Source organism: Sycon ciliatum, chromosome 2 (assembly GCF_964019385.1).
Source record: "Sycon ciliatum chromosome 2, ocSycCili1.1, whole genome shotgun sequence".
Classification (NCBI taxonomy): Eukaryota; Metazoa; Porifera; class Calcarea; order Leucosolenida; family Sycettidae; genus Sycon; species Sycon ciliatum.
Genome location: NC_088644.1, coordinates 1,177,252 through 1,190,733, shown reverse-complemented (window position 1 = coordinate 1,190,733; position 13,482 = coordinate 1,177,252).

Genomic DNA, 13,482 nt, shown 5'->3' with positions numbered 1-13,482 from the left:
GATGCACGTCATACTCTCCTAGGTCGGGAGTTACTTACTATTACACTTTGTAAGGGTAAATCAGCTCCCACTCCCAGGGCTAGGGCGCTGATAGTTATACGCTTGGTACTCTTATTAGCATGCTTTGTCATACTGTCACGGGCGTGCTGGGCTAGATCATGGCGGTCTATCTGCTACGCCCATTATGTCGCTTGATGACCTACACGTACATGTACATACGTACATTGGCAAACAGGACCGCTTGGCATTATGCGCTTCCTTTGGCATGCAGAATCCTCGGGCAAGGTGGGATCAAGATCAGGACCAACATGCACCATGATACAACAGATAGTCGATCTACATGTACATTGTATATCTAGGCACTTTGCTCGTGTGTATCTGATCATCACGTGATTACTTGAATCTCATGCAGATTATACATGTACATTATTATTAGACACAATCTCATAGCATGTGACAAGCATAGCTAATGCAGGGACAGAATCCCCTGAGACAAGGGCGTTGAGCCAGCCACGGCAATAGTAAGCTAGAAAAACAAAGCAAATATGAATTAGAGCAGAAAATGAATGGAAAATTACAAAGAAAAACGATTAACGGAAGTGAGCACTATCAAAATTCGTGCATCACCCAGGTATTCGAGAATGTTCTTCGATGATAATTATTGCGTCTAGTTCAGTTGTGATAGTAGATCTTTAAACTGACCAATAGAAGAACAAGTTTTCAGACCGTATGGTAATGATAACCAATGAGAGTAGCCGGAAAACAAAGGGGACTTTAGATACTGGGCTGACTTAACAAGAGGCAGGATGAGCGCGTTACGGGTTGAGCTTGTCGTACTTCATCATGTGTGAAGGGGTTTTATGAAGAAATATTTTATGAACCAGTGTACAGAGATGGTGCTTATGACGAACGGAGAGAGGAGAAGTGTGTGCAAGTCGATAAAGGGCATCCGAAGGAAAAAATCGATCCTTGTTGTAAAGAATTTTAAGTATAAATCTATGGTGGACTTCTAGTTGGTTCAGAGTTGTGTCAGAAAGGCCACACCAAGCGGTATCGCAATAGTCGAATATAGGGAGAATATAGCACTGATAAAATAATAGTTTACACTGGATGGGCAAATGAATGCAATGTGGTTGTAGTACCCCTAATGCTGAACTGGTTCGCTTGCATACACAGTTGACATGTGCAGCCCAAGAGAGTTTGCAGTCAAACATCACACCTACATGTAGATGTTTGACTGCAAACCCAGCCAAAGCAAATCTCTAAGGCTGCGTTCGTTTTTAGCTACCTGGTAGAGTAGAGTAGAGTCCCTCTACCGATAGAGATAGACGGTAGAGGTAAGTGCGCGAACACTGTTCTACCGGATTTAGTAGTTTTTCATGATAACGTTATGTACGTGAAGTGTTGTTTCTTCTGTATGGAGTTGTGTGCAAGTCCTTGTTTTTGCTGGAAATCCCGTAGCTCTACCAACTTCTACCGGATTCTACCAACTTTTTCTTGGTAGAGCCGGTAGAGGAAAGTAGAATCTACACTATTGGTTATTAATTTTATTCATTATATTTATTACATCTCAAGACTCGGTGGAATCACCGGCCAATGTTAAGAGAGTGGGTGTGGGTGATTGCCAACCACGGCGAAAAATATAAAACGAGTAAGGGGAGGGAAAACAAAAGAGTAGCAAATCAACAGCAACAAAAACTCAGTAAAGAAAGAGAATGCCAAATAAAAACAGCGAAGAGCAACAGAGACGCAAAGGACATGTGGATAATGAGCTATTTATGTCGTAGTAAAATAATAAAGGGCGGCACGGATCTTGAACAGGCGGAGTGAGACCATATCCTTAACTTCTCTGGGCAAAGTGAGCCAAACAGAAAAAGCAATAAAGAGAGGGGAGCGCAAAAGAGTGGATGAGTTACACTTGGGGAGCACGAGCGAGTCCCTAGTTCTTAGAGAAGAGTTAAAACACATGAGATGAGGTGGGCACAACTCAAGCTTAATTTTCTCTCATTTCCCTTAAAATATTTTGCTGGTTTTCGCCATTATTTTAGCAATTTTCTCTTTTTTGGCCAATCTTTGAGTATTTTTGCGTATTTGTCCGCATTTTTGGCAATTTTTTACTTCCTTTTTGTTCATTTCTAACCCACTGCCCATTGGGGGACGAAAACCTGAGTTTCTTCATTGTCAGATCGCGCCCACATTTGTGATTCTGTGAAATGCAGGGTCGCATGTGCCCTTGTCACACCACAAAACAACCTTTTTATGGTTCAGTGCCAATACCGGAAGGTTTTCGATCAAAGTCAAAAATCCCTGGTATGCCGGTAGTTACCTTAGTTTTCCGCTAGTATACCGGGAGAACCGGGAAGGTTGGCAAGTACTTCGAAGTATCCAAGCGAGATACACGTAATGTTATACAAATGCAGTATGTGTGTGTGTTTCTTGTGTTGTCTGATGATTGATTGATTCAAGAAACTCTGAGTAGCAACGGATATGTTTCTTTGGTGAGGACCCAGTCGCTTCTATTGTGTGTGCCACTACTACATGTAGCTTCGGTGCATCCCAGCACTGTCCGTTGAATACTCTTTACGGTAGACGGGATCACTTCTCCTACATGTACATGTATGTGTATGTGCATGTCAGGTGTATGTGTACATGTAAATCACTATCAACCACGTATACCGGTACATGTACATAACATACATGTAATAGTGACCGAGCCGTCAGATGAAAAACAAAGGTGTCCTTATGACATTTTTGGCCCAATTGAGTTTACATTTGATTCAGATAGTAGACTGGATTGTGTTGTTCACTGCATACAGCAAGGAGTACTCCCTGGTGTTCAGTATACCTTTTGTGTTGGTTAGACTGGGATGATTGAAAGTGAAAGTGAAGCGTCGAGCAACTCAACGAAGTCAACTTCCGGTCATGTTACCCTGGACCCTCTCCGTGTGCATGAGAAGCACGCAAATCTGCAAATGCACTGGATGTGCACCCACAGATTTTCTCTTATAGCAACGATAGCGAACAAGATCTGAATGAGACAGATCAAGACTAGCGCCAGATAACTGCCCAATCCATACAACCTGCGAAGCCATGTGAATCGACCACGAATGCACACCTGGTCTACACCACACGGAGCACATCTGCGTAAAACGGCCAAGACAGTTACCTATGCACACCCTCCACTTGCTGGGGTAACCAGTATAGACATCACGCTGCTTTGATAGACGCAGACACTGGTACCTTGAAGTGAAATAATTGGAGTTACTTTACCAACCAGCCTCGGCTACTGAGTACTGGGAACCCAGAGCAAACAGACATACCAACAGCCTCAGCCATGAAACGACACACTGGATTGTGAAGCCGAAACTAGCCCAACTTCCAAATGCTTTGGCAAGAAGGTAGCCTTCTGACAGGTTGGACACACACACACACACACACACACACACACACTACACACACACACACACACACACACACACACTACTAGTACTACTACTACTATCAATCAGCTACCCCTTGGGGTCACGCCGCCCTCCACTCAGAGAACTGAGCGCAAGGTGAGGGGCAGTGGCGCAAACAAAACAGAAAGTACAGCAAAATGAATTGAAAAAAAGGAAATCAAAACAAGCTGCCATATTGATGGAAAGGGACTCACAAACAGAGGAAGGAAATATCACAAACCAGATGAACAGTCTGCTGTAGGTCCACTATAACATGCAACGACTGAAGAAAGGAACAATATTTATGTGAACATGATGTTCTGTTCAACAATAACGTCTGTACTGCTTCGGCCTTCATGCACCAGGAAAGCACAATCTTGAGCTGGAGGGTGGGCACCGAACGTCCCACAAGGGCTCCACAAGACGTACTTTCACGAAACGACGAGGAGTATGCGCAGCAAGCTAACATCACAACACCATCGCCGCACGACGACTGGCCACTCAGGTCCAAACAACACTGCGACAAATTCACAATTCCAGCTATCACCGCGCAGGAATAAATTGTTGCGAGTGTGACCTGTATCCTTTTTCATCCAGGAATCCACTTGTTTTGCCGAACGCCACTCAGCATTGTTTCAGGCTGGGGATTGATCCGAGGGCTCGCCACGCCACTGCGGAGGATGCGGAAAGGACGCAAGAAGACGGTGACGGCAACAAATTACCCGCCCTGGTCGTCAGCTCACTGAATGCCCTTCCGCGCGAGCGAAACCGGCTGCAAGGCATGAAAAGCCTACTGCCAGTCAATACCCAGGGACGACCCTGACCAGAAGGCCAAGGCCGCCCCGTGGAGGAGGCCAACAAAGAGAAAACCAGGAGCTAACAAATCTGCTTCCTCTCCGCGAAAATTTTTGACATGTACACACACACACACACACACACACACACACACACACACACACACACACACACACACACACCTTTGACATTTGATGCCCCATCTCCAGTGGAGATGATAGGCTACTGAGTTGGGCAGTACTTGATGTGACGCTTCAAATCGCCACTTCTCCTAAACGCTCTGCCGCATGCGCAATGAAAGTCCTTCGGTGCCGGGGGAGGAAGACGATGTTGATGGACCCGCCTGCGCACACACGCACACACACACACACACACACACACATACACACACACACACACACATACACACATACACACACACAAACACACACACACACACACACAAACACTGTGAATTGTGTAGCTCAAACCGTGTCCTGCCTTCTATTGCAAGGTAGCTGAGTAATGTAGCCGGGTATCGTCAACAGTGTAAACAACAGAACCAGTTACTAACAATGTTAGTATTGAGATTTTGTGTCATAATATTATGTAAGCACATTTGCTTTGCCCGTACAAGAGGCTTTTCTACTAACAATATTGTCTGATGATTGGTTTTGCCATGAAACTCTGAGTTACAACAAAAACAGCCCCATTTATTTCCTTTTGTGCACCTCTTGCGTAACAATGTAACTGTATTGTAGTGTATTGTGTGCTGGAGTATTCCTGGGCTCTTCCGGATTTCCTTACAAGCTGATGTGATGTGATGTGATCTGATTTGTTTCCAGCGATACTTTGACCCAAGAAGGATGATATCCCGATGGGGTAGGGATGGGGTGGCAATACCAATTGGCAACAACATTATCAAATTAGCATATGATTCTTAGTCACTGGGCAGTGTGATTCGTCCCCGAACAACCGCTATGTGAGCGAGTGAGTCACATCCGGCAAGTGAAGTAGTTTCACTTTCGCCACGAAACAGCCCATTCTCGCTGGACATCGGCTTAGCGCATACAATGTACATGTAAATGTATATGATGACGTGGGTGAGAGACATGGGAAATGATCATGTAGAGCGTGGCCGCCGCCGCCTTGAGGCCACAAACACAATTAGACATTGTACTGCTAGGCTGAGAGAGTGTACGCCTCTGAGCACCGTGGATGGGGCGAGGGATTGAGCCGAGTTGATAACACCGCCCTCTTCATCACCATTATCTCCTAAGCTACTTGGCATAGCACGGGGGGGGGGGGGGGGGGTAGATCTTCAAGACGGAGCGAGCACGACTGGTCGGCAAGCCGTGGATAGGGGTCCACCGGTCCAGTCTCCTTTCTGCCTACCTACCTAGTACTAGTACCTGTGTCGATCCCCGCATTCAGTGCGCCATGCATGCAAGGTGCAAAGGACAAGGCGATGACGGAACCGATGTCAAAGTAACATAGTTCAACTGCTTGATGTGACGCATTCCAGATGTAGCGATCCACAATATGGTTCCATGCTAGGCCAAATACATGATTGTATACATGTATGAGAGTGGTGATTGCTAGTATGTAGTACAGTACTCAGTAGTAGTACAGTGAATACACAAGGTGTTACTGTTACAGTGTTAGCTGCACGGCGGCGCAGTGCGTGTACAAGTACTTCCAAGTACAATACTGACTGGCACGGTGCACCGCATATTCTGTAATACGAATACATGGACTAGTACTGGCTGGCTGTGTGGATATGCATAGTCATTGAAGAATTAAATTTGCCCACCACCATCATTAATTTTGATGACATGTGAGCATGAACAGCAGGCAACATGTACATTGTAGGTCTACAGGGAGTGACAATAGTCATAATTATTATGTTAAGGAGGTTCGCGACGGTTAGCGCCATGTTGGATTGCCGAATTTTTTTCTGAAAAATAATGCCTTTCGGAATGGAAAAATGGGACGCGATCATGCACAGAACATAGTTTGACCATGACTTCGCAGCGCGTGCTCGAGTCGAGCTAGACAAGATTTGAGGAAGAAGCTCAGCCACTAGTGGACTTGCGGATTTGTTTTGACATTGGCGGTTTTTGGATAGCTCGGTTCTCCTCCCGACGTGTCGTGGAGATGAAGACGCGGGAGAGTAATCCGTCACCCACGACGCGGCCTCTCATTCTGCGTACTGGACGATGCAAGAAGCAGAGGAGGGGGACGCTTCGCGAACTCAAACGATCGATCGAGTTCCTGAAAAACGGAAAGGGCTATCTCCATCACTAACGCCACTGGATTCGACTCCCGCGAAGAGGTCGTTCAGTGCCCCTCTTCACGGTCGACGAATCGTTCATCTCAGGTATCTGGCTGTGGGATTGTCTGCGTGCCAGAATCCTGGATGTGGCAAACCTCTGGCGCTCATTGATTGCGTTGAAGAGAAGAGGTACGGCCTGGGCAGCGTACTTGTCATTCCGTGTCAGCAGTGTGGGATGGAGAATTTTATAGATACAGATAGCCCTGTAACTGCTCAACACCCTGGCCCCGTGCTTCCACAAGCAACACCAAAGCTGCTTTGGGTAAGTGCGTTTTTCAATCTCATAAGATTTATTCATGATATTTGCGAGTCATTGCCACCCGATGGCTATGGAAATGTATGAGCACACTGTATGCGTGGCGGCCGCGAGCGTCTGTGTGTTTGCATAGACCTGCATGTTTGTGCATGTGTGCACCATACGCATGTATGAACATGCACATGCATATGCGCTCATGTGGACGTGCCCTCGCACACATACTATACACACGTGCATGACCGCTCCCAGGGCATGTTGGTGTGACATGTGTATGCGGGCATCTCCACTCATGCACATGAGTGTGCACATGCATGTGGGTGGGTACGCACACGTGCGTGAATGTATGTGTGTGTGTACGCGCGCGTGTGTTCTATTGCGTGTGAGAGCATGCATGTGTGTGTGTTTGTGTGCGTGTGTGTGTGTATGTATGTGTGCACGGATGTGTGTGTCGATGGTGTGCATTTTGTGATTGGTGAACACTCTGATCCCTAAACCGTGATACCGGAGCTCCCAAGCTACAGCCTCAGATTGATTTATAGTTCATCGTTGGGAATGAGTTCGCTGCTCATGATGCTGTTGCGGATGTTGCGGCCCTAGTTGAAATTGTCGAAGCTCGCCCTGATGCCAGTATCCTGTAGCACTCTGTCACTTTTGCATCAGCATGTTCGGCGATGGAGTTTGCAGAACGTCAGCAAAAGCGGCTGGCCACCCTTCAACTGTTGGTCCAAGCAACGCGCTTCTCTAAATCAGTTGCAGTGCGGGCAGCTGCCAGTGGGTTGGTGATGAAGCACTTTGTCTTGTCCTACAAACGAAGTGGTGAGCCAGCCATTTCCAGACTGATGAAGGAGCAAGTCGGAGGTAAGAAGCGGGTGACAGTCTCAAGGAAGATTATATTAGTGGTGGCTGAACACCTAGCGAAGAACCAGCAGCAACCCAACTGTAAGGAACGCCCTGTGGCACAGTGCTTCACTTGTTTGTACGCACCGTAAAATACCATCATTTTTGCCTGTGCGGGGACACGTTCTAGCTTGCATAGTTGAAGAACAAGAGGACTCAATGTTGTCTGATTCGTTCCAACATGTCAGCTTTCATCAAGTTGTAGTTTGATATGAGGCAGTGCTAAGCGCTATCATAGCTACATGTATCACAACCAAGTGCCAACAGGAGAGTAATCATGGAGAAAAGTACCTATCGATAATGCGTGCACCCAGGGTTTTCCGGCAAATTTACTAGTTCAGCTATTCCATCCTTGTATTGTTCTGAACGCCGAGGGCTCTAGTGAGTTTATGCAACACCTAACAGCCAAAAATCCAATAGGTTATGACCAAAGCAGCAGCAGAGAAGTACAGGCAATATAGATACGTGAATTTACCAATTTTAGGCAAATTTTGACAGTTTTTTGGATTTTTCTCCAGAATATGCACGGTGACCCCTATTTTCGCCGCGGTAAACCTGTTCCAACCCACTTATAGAACGTGTTTGAAGTATCCACATATGGGGCAAACTCAAAAATAAGCTGCAAAAAATATTCAAAGTTTCATTTTTTGCGTCTTTTTGTTCTTCTCCAGGAAATGACGACCTGGATCCCATCGTCAACCAAAGTGTACATTTTTCGGTGTTGATATCATCTTAGTCAATACCTCGAACAGTCTGTACAATTTTATGTCATATTTTCTGTCCTAACTGATGATATGGACGATTTCTCATCAATTTTGGGATTTTGTGTCATTTTGTGTCATCAAGGAAAATTGTGTTTTTTGGCAAGACCTATTCGGGCAATTGAAAAACTGATGTTACTAAGCGAAAATATAAGGCTGTACCTATTCAAACTTGATGTCAGATTGGGCTGATGTTGAAATTGAATTTTTGGGCCTAACTGTCCCGAACCCCCTTAAATTCAGATATCATCCGTTATCGAATGAAGAAAATACTTTTTCGAGGACACAACGCCAGGCTCGCCAGCCAGCAAGTTTGTACGCGCGTCGCCTAACCACAAAGTGTCCCGTTGTCATTTTCATACATGTTCAGTACGTACAACGGTACATTGTATGATTATGCTCATGCGTCCATGCATTTCTGTATGCAAAAGATGTGCTGGTAGTGTTGTATGTAAATGTATGTCGCTTCGGTCTAGTTTGAAAGACTGGGCATACTTGTACCTGATTGTGTGTGTGTGTGTGTGCAGCTCTTCGCTGCCACGCTACTGGTGTAGCGGTGGTCTGGAATCTAATGTAGCGAACAATAGACTTGAGTTGGTATTATGACCAAGTTTAGTGTGTGCAATGAACTGACGACAGCTCCAAGTGGATGTCGTTAGCGACCACGCAGTCTACTGTGGGCATGGGCATGTTGCATCTTCCTAGATCCTGAATACATTGTAGATGTACATGTACAGAATACATACATGTACATGTACAGTGTGTAATGGACTAATGGTCATGTCTACACCATGACCCTGTGACCCTTGGCTTGGGAGGTAGTAAATCCGAGCCGTGAGGGGCTGCACAGGCTCCTCTCCAAGTACATTGTACATTGCGGTTCGACACATCATCAACATCTACATGACGATCTACATGTGCCTAGTAGATCTACATGTAGTAGTAGTAGTAGTACTTCGGTAGAACAATACCTACGCTTAGCATCATACTTGTAATACGGCGTAGATCTACCAGTACATCGTGTTGTCTTGCTTGTAAGCATGTAAGGCCCATGCGACAGAGGCCTTGGAATCGTGTTGGCCTTCATGTTGTAATTTGTATTCGCAGGTAGCACAAGGACAGCGCTCCTAGCTACCGATGCGATCGTTTGCCATTGCTTGTTCAAGCGCTAATGGCGGGCTAGTAGCGCGCATTCACCGCTAGCTTGCAAGAACAGCACGGCACTGCTTACCCGACTACATGCAAACGTCCAAATGCTTGCGATCACCCCGCTCGCAATGTCATGGCGGCCACGGCTCCAGGCGTTCCCTGCCGTTATGGTGGTAAAGATTTCAACAGGAACTGCTCCTCATCAATCAGTTTGTGAAGATCTTTTGTTAGTGCCGTGCTGACCTGCTGCCTGAAGTGACGGTTTCATAGGCTGTGTTCATGACATGGGTTACTGGGCATAGAACTATTACCAAATCAGTTCATGTGTGTATGGCGTGGCTGTCTAGAGCAGGAGAGCTAAGGAAGTAATAGTTAGGGAAGATTGACCCCGTGGGAAAACCTCGCGCCTTCTTGCAGAGTGACAGACGCAGCGCTGTGACCCCAGTGACCTGCAGGCCGTACTATTGTCTGTGTGCGCTCAGTGCGCCTGTAATCGCCTGCTTTCGTCTTCTCCGAACAAACGCTGAGCGCTCAGCATAGCATATTCACCCTGGTGTCACCGTCAGTCGATCACTGGTGATTTGAGCGTGTCTTCCTCTCTCAACTGACCTTGGACAATTTCGGTCTCCCTCTCAGCAACGAAAAACTTCCGTACGGCCGCAGCGCCGGTCGGTGAAGCGCGTGTCAGGAGGAAGTTAGGTGTTTGTTCGGCGCAGTCGTGACGGTTAGTTGCTGAGCTCGGCGTGTCACTGAGTTGGCAGGCGCTAGCGTTCGCCTCGTCCGTTCAGGACAAGGAACAGCCACTCGCTAGCTTCCAGCCAGCGATTGGCGTTAGTAGCCCCAGTAGTACCCTTATAAAAGCCTGGTGGCTGGGAGTGCGAGGAAACTAAGTAGATCATAGTGAAGCTGAAAGTCGAACGATTTGTTACCTCTTCTGTCATCTAGACAAGAACAAGAGAGCTTCGTGGACAGGAGACAAGACAACACCAAAAAATAGTTACAATGACCCCGACAATGCATCCCCGCTGTAGGAGCATGCTTGCTCTGCTTGCACTGGTGATGGCGAGCACCTCAGTGTCTGCTCAGGTTCGCGGCTCAACGATCAGACGAGAGTACTGCGAGCTAACACCGTACAACACTGGAGTGGAGATGTGCTGCGGAGGAGATATCCAGCCCGGCACACCAGAGATGGGATTCGCCTGTTGCGAGAAGGCCAGCTATCATGTCCGCTCAGAGATCTGCTGTGGAGGCCAGGTCAGAGCAGGCTCAGAGCAAGCCGGCTATAATTGCTGTGAACTGAGCAGTTATAATCAACAGACAGAGAGTTGCTGCCAAGGCTCTGTGTCAGCTGGCAGTGAAATGAACGGCTTTGGATGCTGTGGCAGCACGACATATCGGAAATCCACTGAAATGTGCTGCATGGACAAAATACAACCAGCCATTGAAGGTCACAACATGTGCTGCGGCATGAAAAGTTATAACAACAAGACGCACGGCTGCTGTGATGGTCGCAGTGTGTTCAAAGTGTATGAGCGAGCGTCGCAGATGTGTTGCAGTGGTCATTTGACAACGGGCCCAGAGTGGACGCACGCGTGCTGTGGCTTACACTCCTACTCGACGGCTCAGCCGAATAAGATGTGCTGCAACAATCATGTGCTCAGTGGCAACCCAGCATTGGGTGATGAGTGCTGTGGTATAGAGGTATATAACCGACATGACCAGTCTTGTTGTGCCGGACATATTCGCGGGGGCAGTGCCACGACCGGTTTTGGCTGTTGCGGAATGGAAACCATTGAGTTGTCCAAGGAAGGCTGCTGTGGTAATCGCACCCGATACACAACTATCGACCAGGCATGCTGCGGAGGTAATGTGGCACAGGGACCCATGATGGAGTTTGCTTGTTGCGGTATGATGAGCTATGAGATTGCCAGTGAACAGATGTGTTGCGGTAATGTGGTAGTCATGGGTGGACAGGGCTTCATGTGTTGTGGAAACTCTGCCTTCCATCCAGCCATCCACAGCTGTTGTGCTGGCTCAGTAATTCCTGGCCCTAACAGACCATGTATGCGCTTTCCAAGAGGGCCATCACAGGGCCAGGGACAACCTAACCGCAGGCCACCCCCGGCTGCACAGCCCGTGCAGAATGCAGGCCAGCCGGCTCAGCGCATGGAGCCATCACCAGGACAAGGCCCACGTAAAGTCTTCCAGCACGGTTTCCAAGGAAAGAAGTGAAAACCAACCATTGCAAGCAAATGCCTGCCCAACCAACCCAACAACCCACCAACCATAGCAATATGGCTAGGTCAGCAAATGGATAGTGATGTGTTGGTACAACCGTATTAGGATGTAGACCACAAAGACATTATCAACACGTGTGCGCACACACAGGCACACACAAACACAATCACACATACACACATGCTGGACTGGACAAACTTGCCCTCAGGCTGATCTAAGTAGCCAGGACTTCTGCAGCCTTGTTGAATGTTACACCCAGAGAGCACTCATGCCAGAGAATTCAATACTGGGAACACAACAATCTGGTGATCATCTCATTCTAACCTATATCTTGCATGTAAGAGCTACAGTTGAAAATTTAAAAATACCCTCGAAGAGTATTTCTAAATGTCGGATAATCACTTGAGCTTATCTATTATTGGTGATATGTCAATTCACATACTTTATGAAGTGCCCACAATTTTCATGTTACAATTGCCTCCTTGGCTCACCATCTGAGTTCTTTATGAAGTTTATTTTCCTTTTCCATGGAGCAAAGAGTATGGCAAACGGAATGACTAAAGCCAGTACGTACCAGTGCTGGTAACTGTTAGTACACTGTTAATCTCCACAGTGTGCCCAGCAGTATGTGCTTGCATTTCTACTAGAGCCAGTATGTGAGCACACGGACCAGTTCTAATTACCAACACTGTCGATTTGCAAAAGCACACCCGGACATCAGGTATTTTTCCAACATTTCTTTGAATCAATTTTGAGACTGAATCAGTCGGATTATGAATGTAAAAATCATTAGGATTTAACTGCAAAGTTTGGAATTTTTCTTACTAGGGATCAATGTTGCTTGTAATCTTATAAGGAGCTTGACATTCAAGCAAATTGATGTGGATCTGTACTAATCGTAGTAATTGAGAGTGAGCAACCTAGGCTGAAGCCAATCAACGTGGGTAGGATTGCGGTGGGTGTAAAGTTCTTCAGTATCGTACGGCACACGCTACCTTTCACTAAAATAAGTTTGGCACCCTGCAAGCATGCACCGGGGGTTATACCAAAACTGGCAAAAGGGGTTATGTACTCTTGGTTATACTAGTACTTACTACAGGTCTGCTCTCGATATAACAACTCTCACTTGTACATAAACCTCGCTAGTACATAAAAAAAGTCAAATCCCGCGCCGAAACAGCATCACTCCCATACAAATTTTGTTCTACACAACATAATCCTACATAACATAAACCTCGACATAACACACGCTGCGGCGCGGTCCCCGACGTGCGCACTCTCGATACAACATAAATTCACGTGCACGGTACGATCAAGTGGTAGCTGTAGCTAGGCAGTTTAGGCCAGTTTAGCCCTACATAACGTAAACCTCGGCATAACGCACCCTACGGCTCTCTCCCCGACGTGTGCACTCTCGATACAACGTAGATTCACGTGCGCGGTACAATCAAGCTGTAGCCGTAGCTAGCCAGTTTAGTCCTATTGACAGTATTGTGCATATATTCTGCGGCATTGATGGTATCTGATGTCGATGGTGGTACAGTGTGTATATGTTTGCAAGGTTGAACCCGCCTTGTAATACCCTTCATTTTGAGGTACATATTGTATTTTACACACGGTTTTCTACATAAC